The following is a 9989-nucleotide window of genomic DNA, read 5'->3' on the forward strand; positions in this document are numbered from 1 at the left end:
GAAATATTGCATTGAAGAGAATAAACAGATATTTTGGTGGTATTGTAGTGTGTAAAGCTATCCTGCATAAACCTCTTCGATAAAGGATTGTTAATGGTTGAGAGGCTGCAATGTAGATGGAACTTCATGTTCATTTGAAGCAATATGGAATTAAAAGCAATTTTTGTCTGATGCTATAGGAAATAGTCGTGTTCAGAGTTTGGAATCAAAACTGATGTCATTGAACCATAATTTTCTATCACTGATATGATTCGATAAAAGGTCTGAGGACGTCAGGATTTGATGAATTTGTCTGAACCAAAGACAAAGCTGTTGCTATACTTGAAAAAAACAAAAGGAAAAGGAAAATTAGCAGAATATTTGCATTACTTGATCTTTTTATAGGGCAGTTTTCAAACAGTCCCCTGGCGCCCAAACTATTACGGTGGTGGGAAGAAAAGCTGTTGTTCTAGAAAACACTGGAGTATTTAAAATGTTCAAGGAGCAATCAATACAATCAGCCCAAAGTTCAATTAGTTTTTGATTTATTGTGCCACATGTTCTGCTTGTATGACTGATGCCATTAACATCAGACTCAGCTGGTTTGTTCATCTGTCTCTGTCCAGTTCCTCCTGAACACAAACACGCCAAACAGATGGGGAATTTCACGGCGACAAATGGAATTGTTTATCCTTCTATTGTTCTTCTGTCAAGCAATCAAACCAAATCCATTACCAACCAATAAAAAGATCAGTGCATCATCTATTCAGCAGTGAGCCGAGCGGAGGAGGTTACAGAAGGGGGATTTCAAGCGTTTAAAAATGATCAGAAAATAACAGAGTGCCACATTTGAATCACAGATAAAAATGGAAAGTATAACAGATGGGAATCTGCCCATGTTTGCTTATTCAGTAGTTAAGATATATATAAGCATCAAGATTCACTGAAATAAGTTACTTTTATAAGATTAAGCCACTGCCCTCTAGAAGACTTTTAGATAATGATGGGCATTGCCCAGACTTGTCATAAGATAATGTTGGCCTCTTGTCTCCCTCCCCCACCCATCTTTTAGTTTCATTAATTTTTGAAATTGAAACAAAGACCAAGACCCTTTCACTAACCAGGCAGGGCACAACACTTCCTCACAATTCTGTGTTCACCCTCTACATGTGATATTTTTAAAATGCAGAACAGGGGCTATCCTATCTAGCAGTGTTTCTCAACCTGGGGGTCGGACCCCTGGGGGGGGTTGCGAGGGGAGTGTCAGAAGGGTCACCAAAGACCACCAGAAAACACATATTTCTTATAGTCTTAGGAATCCCTCTGGCAGATAAATCCCAACAACTACAACACCCAAATGTCAAGGCCTGTTTTCCCCAAACTCCACCAGTGTTCACATTTGGGCATATTGAGTATCAGTGCCAAGTTTGATCCAGATCCATCATTATTTGAGTCCACAGTGCTCTCCAGATGTAGGTGAACTACAACTCCAAAATTCAATGTCCACCAAACCCTTCCAGTATTTTCTGTTTGTCATGGGAGTTCAGTGTACCATTTTTGTTGAATTCCATCATTGGTGGAGTTCACAATGCTATTTGACTGTAAGTTAACTATACATTCCAGCAACTACAACCCCCAAATGAAAAAATCAATGCCCCCCAACTCCACTAGTATTCAAATTTGGGTGTATCAGGTATTTGTGCCAAATTTGGTGCAGTAAATGAAAATACATCCTGCATATTAGATATTTACATTACGATTCATAACAGTAGCAGAATTACAGTTATGAAGCAGCAACAAAAGTAATTTTATGGTTGGCAGTCACCACATGAGGAACTATATTAAAGGGTAGCGGTATTAGGAAGGTTGCGAACCACTGCTATATGGCCTTTTAAGCTCCACCCAAAGCCCACTATTTGTCAAGCTCTAAGAATAGCTGCTGTTGTTCCTTATTAGTAAGGAAGAAAAGGAGTGTGGAGACAAATCATATGATGAAGAACCAGCTCAGCTCAGCTTAGAGGAGAAAAGAAAATGAGGTTTACTCACAGATGGACTGCACCCCTCTCCTTGTAACTACAATGGCTGAAGTGTCTTCCTCCCTACTTCTAAGCAGCCCTTGCTGTCCCTTCTGGGGCTTGGCAACTACACTTTCACATGTGCTTGTTACTAACAAGGTTATAGACTTAAATTAAAAACACTTAGTTTAAAAACAGCTGATGGACACATCACTCTTGCCATGGGAACACTTCTGCTCCCTAACAAAATCCTCGTAATGAGTGCCCCCCCTCCCCAACCTACTATAAAGTTTACAACTCTTATTGCATTAAAGGCCACAATTCCTGGTGGTTGTTGACAGGAAAGGGATATTCAAAGTCCAGGACTACAATCTTTTCTGTAGTAAGGAGAATTTTCCACAGGGTAGCCCTAAAGCAGTGGGTCCCCAGATGTTTTGGCCTTCAATTCCCAGAAATCCTAACAGCTGGTAAAAGGCTGGAATTTTTGGGAGTTGCAGACCAAAACATCTGGAAACCCACAGATTGAGAATCGCTGCCCTAAAATGATGAGATGCTCTTTACGTATTGGCCAGGAGCGCTGCTCCATTACACTGCCAAATAATGTAGTTATTGGGGAAGGGGTGAATTAAAATTTTATTTAGTCCTCAAAGTTCTAGCATTTCATTTTATTGTATGTGTTAAAAACTCTTTAATAAAAAGAAAAAAAAGAAATTAAGTTGAACATGCAGTTTGGGCACAGAAGGAAAATAACCAGACAATGTTGCCAAGAGAATAAGAACCTAGCAAGTAGAAGAGTTCTTGGAGTGAACGTTTTTCAGAATCTTAGAATTCTAGAAATGTGGAAACTAAAGGAAATTTCCATAGGGAGGGGGGTAGATTTGTTTTTATCGTGGCAATGTCCTCATCCCCCCCCCCATAGGTATACCTTTGTACACATCTTTTCTTGTACAGATCTTTTCTTGTACCCCGACTTGTGCAACAGTAGCTGGCTGGGGGTAGTGATGGTGGAAGGATTTTGGTTGCTGGTCCACCTGAAGCCACTGTTCAATGCCTGCCCAATTACACTCTACTTGACTTTGTATATTTGAGGAAGAAGAAAAAACTTTACACTGCAAAGGGAGGCATAAGCATTTGAAGGAATAGCTGTTGTGTCACCAAAATGTGGGGAAATGTTCAGTGACACGAACCTTAAATGCTGAAGCATTGGTACAATTGCTAGGATCAGGAGATTACTCCTACTGTGGTCTACAGGGTTATTTATTTATTTATTTATTTACAGTATTTATATTCCGCCCTCACCCCGAAGGGGACTCAGGGTGGATCACATTATATACATATAGGGCAAACATTCAATGCCCATATACACATAGAACCAAGACAGAGACAGACGCAGAGGCAATTTAACCTTCTCCTGGAGGGATGTTCGATTCTGGCCACAGGGGGGATCAGCTGCTTCATCATCCACTGTGACGGCACTTCCTCATTCCAACGTCGTAAATTAGTTAAATTTGCCTCCCCACTTTATAAGTGGTACCTTATTTCCTACTTGATGGATGCAACTATCTTTCGGGTTGCTAGGTCAGCAATGAGCAGAGGCTATTTTTTAATTGACGGGTGCTCACTCCGCCATGGGCTGGCCTCGAACTCATGACCTCATGGTCAGAGTGATTTATTGCAGCAGGCTGCTCACCAGCCTGCACCACAGCTTATATCCAAATGGCCTATAATAGTCTGGTTACATCCTACCTGCCATATAAAAATCTTTAGAGCCTGTTGTCTGCTGTACACTGAAGGTCTAGTAGTTGTATTGTCAGGGTTATCAGGATTTTGCACAAAAGTCCACCATTGACTTCATGTTCTCATTCCCTCAACAATTATTTTGTAGGTTCCATTGGCAGAGCTGTGCCATATAGGAACAAGTGGGAAAACTACTGACACATGATTATCCCAGACCTACAAGTGAGCTTTCATGCTGATAGAAAGGGTCTGGAACTATAGCTATGGTAGCTCAATTAAAGGATATATTTGTTACAACTCAGTGTGATGAGTTGGGACACAGCAAGGTAGCATACTGGAAATTTCAGTGGCAGGTCTCATTACAGCAAGTCAACTCCTTACAACATGGTACTACAACTGTTTGGGAGCAAATACAGTGTCTCTCTGCAGTATGGAGGCCTCAGCCTCAGTTACCCTTCTCAGAGTCTGTTACCAAATCAAAGTCTCCCATGGTATAGTTCTCATTGGATTCTGTATTCTGTTGCATAACAGTAAATCTGATCCTTACTGAGCTACCTGAGCCTCCTTCTTGCTATTAACTTGTCAGTATGATGAGGATAAACCTCAAGTATTTTTGGACTGAGATGATGAACTGAAATGTTGCCCAATTAACTGCTGAAAACGGCACAAAGAAAATGTAACAATTTAAGACATACCACTGGGCATGTGTTTTGTGTTTGACATTTAATTGGAAAAGAAGAAGGTGACTGGCCATTTACTAGCACAGTGATCACTAGATAACCATTGGGAACAAGGTTTGCATGAATAGTAAACAAAAATGCAAGCTTATTGACAATCATATGCTAAATCTGAGGTATGAGTTTGCAAAGAAAAGGTACAAGAAGATGCAAAATTCCCTTTTTGGTAACAAGGTAATTACTAATATTGTCAATCAGTTAATAACTTTTAATTGGTTACACACCTGCATTGCACATAATTCTTAAAAAATCAGTTACAGCAAAATCAAAGAACTTGTAGCACAAAACTTGATTATGTTTTCGTAATTCTGTCAATTATAGAAAAGCTTTTACAGTGATGGAATTTCTGAACATATCTATATCTACAGTATATCTATATAAAATGAGAAGCTTGTACAACACAATGCATTTGAGATTCTTTACCCCTTTAAATATGTATATATGGTAATAAAGGTAAAGGTTTACCCTGACATGAAGTCTAGTTGTGTCTAGCTCTGGGGGTTGGTGCTCATCTCCATTTCTAAGCCAAAGAGCCAGTGTTGTCCATAGACACCTCCAAGGTCATGTGGCCAGCATGACTGCATGGAGTGCTGTTACTTCCCGCTGGAGCTGTATCTATTGATCTACTCACATTTGCATGTTTTTGAACTAGAGTGGCAGAAGCTAAGACTAACAGCGGGCGCTTATTCTGCTCCCCGGATTCAAACTGCCAACCTTTGGGTCAGCAAGTTTAGCAGCCACTGTGTCACCAGAGGCCTCTCGTATATATGGTCTTCTTCTTCATTCACACAGTCGTCTCCGACTCTTCATGACCTCATGGACCAGTCCACGCCAGAGCTCCCTGTCGGCCATCGCTGTTCCTTCAAGGTCAAGCCAGTCACTTCAAGGATACCATCCATCCATCTCACCCTTGATTGGCCTCTCTTCCTTTTTCCTTCAATTTCCCCCAGCATCATGATCTTTTCCAAGCTTTCCTGTCTTCTCATGAAGTGGCCAAAATACTTTGTCTTTGCCTCTAATATCCTTCCCTCCAGTGAGCAGCCAGGCTTTATTTCCTGGAGGATGGACTGGTTGGATCTTCTTGCGATCCAAGGCACTCTCAGGATTTTCCTCCAGCATCAAAGTTCAAAAGTGTCTATCTTCCTTCCTTATGGTCCAGCTCTCACAACCATAGGTTACTCTGGGGAATGCCATTGCTTTAACTATGCAGACCTTCGTTGCCAGTGTGATGTCTCTGCTTTTCACAATTTTATCGAGGTTGGCCATTGCTCTTCTCCCAAGAAGTAGACTTTTCTGATTTCCTGGCTGCAGTCTGCATCTGCCGTGATCTTCGTGCCTAGAAATATAAAGTCTGTCACTGCCTCCACGTTTTCTCCCTCTATTTGCCAGTTATCGATCGGTCTGGTTGCCATAATCTTGGTTTTCTTGATGTTTAACTGCAACCCAGCATTTGCACTTTCTTCTTTCACCTTAGTGATAAGGCTCCTGAACTCCTCCTCACTTTCAGCCATCAGAGTGGTATCATCTGCATATCTTAGGTTGTTAATGTTTCTTCCAGCAATTTTAACTCCGGCCTTGGAATCGTCAAGCCCTGCACGTTGCATGATGTGTTCTGTGTACAAGTTGAATAGGTAGGGAGGGAGTATACAGCCCTGCCGTACTCCTTTCCCAATCTTGAACCAGTCTGTTGTTCCATGGTCTGTTCTTACTAAGGTATATATGGTACATTGTTTTAAAACGTGTTAAGGGAAAATAAGGGGAAGTGTTGCATTGACCCCAAAGAATGCATAATTTTTTAGGAATCTACTAGAATATAACTGGTTGGGTACCCAATTGCATTCAAGAGCTATTATCCAAATTCAGTTCTGACTTCTAAATCCCAATCAATGTTAGTCTGTATTCAGAAACTCACACCCTTACAAATCCTAAACATTATTAGATGTTTTAGATTGACCATCCTATCAAAAACTTAAAATCTGCTTTCAAACTTCAGCTATGCCTAGCATAGGTAAGCTAAATTTTGGGGTATTTTCAATGCAAAATTGATTTCTTTTTTCATCAGTTTAGGCATATTAATGTCACTAATATTACCCCTGTCAGTAAGGAAATTCCTATTAGTGACAGAATAGCACTTCATTATGATCTCTGGTTCAGTCTCCAGTACTTTACCTCTATAGCTACTAACAGTCCTGAAGCACTAAGTACCTGGATTGATTCAGTGAATCTGATTAAAGTAAATCAGCTCAGATTACAAGATCTATGAATGCTGCAAATACATAGTGAGGAGGATTTCCATCCTTGAGAACTGATATGTAGGACAGCCTTTCCTACCCCCGATTCCTGGTGCTAGTTTTTGTTCCCCTCTAGCAAGGAGATGGCGCCCTCCATTCATCAGCTGTTTCAGCTTTTTAGACTTCCAAGTGCTCAGATGTTTGTGGTCATAGTCTAAGCAAATAGCTGTATACTATCTTATGCTGTGACAAATTGGTCTGTGCTGGTCTTGGGTTTTTTTAGAAGTATCTCCAAGAAAGCACAACCAATATTGTGATTACGGGAATTGATGTCCCAAACAATAACTTTTCCACTTTATCTACTTAGGCTCCTCTGTCAATGCAATTTGGAAATGAATTCATAGCCTGCCAACTTTATAAACCTTTCAGCAACATACTTGTATTTAACCTCAAAGCAAATGAAGAATACCCATACCTACTTAGGCACACCATTTTGCACAATTGTACTATTTGCTACAAACATGTAATAGAAGACACTGGGCATTGTGATAAATCTGCCTCTGGCCTTTTTGCTGAGGATGGTAGCATGAGCCACGTGGTATAGTTTCAAGGGTTGGGCTATGACCCTGGATACCAGGGTCTGAATTCCCTCTCAGCTGTGGAAACCCATTAGATAATCTTGGGCAAACCATATTGTCTCACCTTGGAGGAAGTCAAAGGCAACATTCAGCTCTAAATAAAATTTGCCAAGAAAATCCAGTGATAAGTTCACTGTAGGATTGCAGTTAAGAACTTGAAGGACACATAATAAGTAGCAATAGGATAAGCTGCTATGTTTCATGACTGTAGCTAGTCCATGAAGAATTGGATTGGCTCATCTTTGCTATAGGTTACTGAGAATACTATTTAGTAACCTAAATCCACAATTAATCTTTCATTAGAACTATGTCAATACTTTCTCAGTATCTCATATTTGTATCATAATCGTGTGTGTGCAGAAAAGAGGAGGGGTGAAAAAGGAAATGAAAATACTTTCCAATTTCAGCTTTGCACACTATGAAGACAGAGGATCTGCACTATGTAGGAACAAAATGCTACAGCTGTGTCCACAGCAACACCAATAATGTCAGAGACAATGGCTAGTGCCCTTCAAGTGCAGAGAAGCAAGTGACACAACAATGGAAGAGGGAAGAGGCACATTGGAGTCTCTGACAATCCATCCATCTTTCAGAGGTGTTACCCATTTTAGTTGCAGCTGTAAATAAGCATGTGAATGCCGAGCAGTGAACTCAAGCCCTTTGGGACCAACACTCACATTTGTGTATCTCATTAAAAGTGCAAAATTTAGTCCGTGGGTCACCAAGGTGACTGAGAGGCATTCACTCGCATATGTGGGTGAGAGTCTTAAGCAAAAGGGCAAGAAAGGGGAGGCCTAACCACATCTTTAAGATCACCAGCTTTATTTTTAACATGTGTTTTGTTGGATATAATCCACTTTCTCAGGTGCATAACACTTTTCTGCACAAGAGAAGACATGGTTGGTTTGAACACAAACACTTCTAGTAGAGACCATTGCTGGACACTCTTCTACACATACTAAAGTTTAAATATGTACCCGTCAAAATGTACAGTGATATGTGCAGAATTCTGTATCTAGGTTTATATTTTGGTATTCTTGCCAGAGTACTGGCGTTTGTAATAGCACCTTTCTGATGAAAGTATGTTCAGCAACAAATCTAGCTTTGCCATGGTGTGAAGAGGCCCTCATGAATCTCATATTTAAGAACTATATATAGTCACTCACACATCATTCCTGACTTACAACATTGAAAGAGACAACTGGTGATTGTTAGTTGCCATCAAGTCCACTTTAACTTATATTAGTCTTCTGAATGAGAGATGTCTATGTGGAAGAGATTTTGAAAATCTCTTTTTTGACTGAATCATGGTAATATTGAATACTGAATCATGGCTCAAAATTCAAATCGCATCAATTAGTATATCTTTCAGCAGTATATCTTCAAGATTGAGAGTAGTACAAAGTTTTTATAGGAATAGGGTGTTCAAAATCCAAAAATGACCTTAAATTTGCTGCCACATAGTTTTGCTTTGACATTTTGTGTTATATGTGACTGAGATTAGTATTTAAATTGTTGAAAGAACTGTGTGTGATATTTTTTATTGTTTTTCAAACTCAGCACCCCAAAGCAAGCTACAATATTCAAAAAAGTATTTTCCTTGCAGCCCTGTGAAAATTCTTAAGAATACGTTTTCTTAAGAATTTTCACAGGGCTGCAAGGAAAATACTTTTTTGAATATTGAATATTGACAAACCAATTAAATTTTGTCCTGAATACATATTCTCACTCTCTTTTTGTGTTGTTGCCTAATCTACAGTGTTTGTGAGGTAATGAGAATTTCCAATGCATCTGTTTATTAGTATTCAGCAGCTGAAACATTGTTATTGTAGTGTGCCTTCAAGTTATTTCTGACATATGGCAACCCTAATTTATTGGCACAATTTATTCAAAGGGGGGTTGCCTTTCTCTGAGGCTGAGAGAGTATGAACTTCCTGATGAGAGCGTTTCCATTGTTGTGCATGGATTTGAACCTTAGTCTCCAGAGTCATAGTACAATGCTCAAACTCTACCATGTTGCGCAAGTTGAAACATGCAGTTACTTATTTCTGTCTCTTACCTATTTTTCCAAACATTTTTGGAAAAGTCTGAGTCCAAAAAATACTGAAACCAAATGAAGCATGTTGCTATAATGTTGCATCTTTGTTTTTTCACTAATCTGAAAACGCCTGATGCCACCATCTCCACCTCCTGCCAGCCCCTTTTACAAGCACTAAATTGACCTACAGACCCACATTCTGTATACAGCCATAAAAAGGTCCTAACACAGAATGGGTGGGCAATAGCTTTTTTGAGGTAAGAGGCTGTGGTGCAGGCTGGTTAGTAGCCAGCTGCAACAAATCACTCTGACCAAGAGGTCATGAGTTCGAGGCCAGCCTGCGTCTGTCTCTGTCTCTGTTATGGCATTAAATGTTTGCCTTATATGTGTAATGTGATTCGCCCTGAGTCCTCTTCGGGGTGAGAAGGGTGGGATATAAATACTGTGAATAAATAAATAAATAAGAGTTCAGGCAGTCATAAAAAAAACAACAACAAAGTGTCCTTTTCTTTTTTGAAAGGGAGTTCTGAATTATAAATGCCTCTAGCGGACAGAGTTCTCTAAACTTGGAAAGGCTTACTCTTTATCAATAGCGTTTGGCCCACTTGATATAG

Source organism: Anolis carolinensis, chromosome 4, assembly GCF_035594765.1.
Source record: "Anolis carolinensis isolate JA03-04 chromosome 4, rAnoCar3.1.pri, whole genome shotgun sequence".
Taxonomy (NCBI): Eukaryota; Metazoa; Chordata; class Lepidosauria; order Squamata; family Dactyloidae; genus Anolis; species Anolis carolinensis.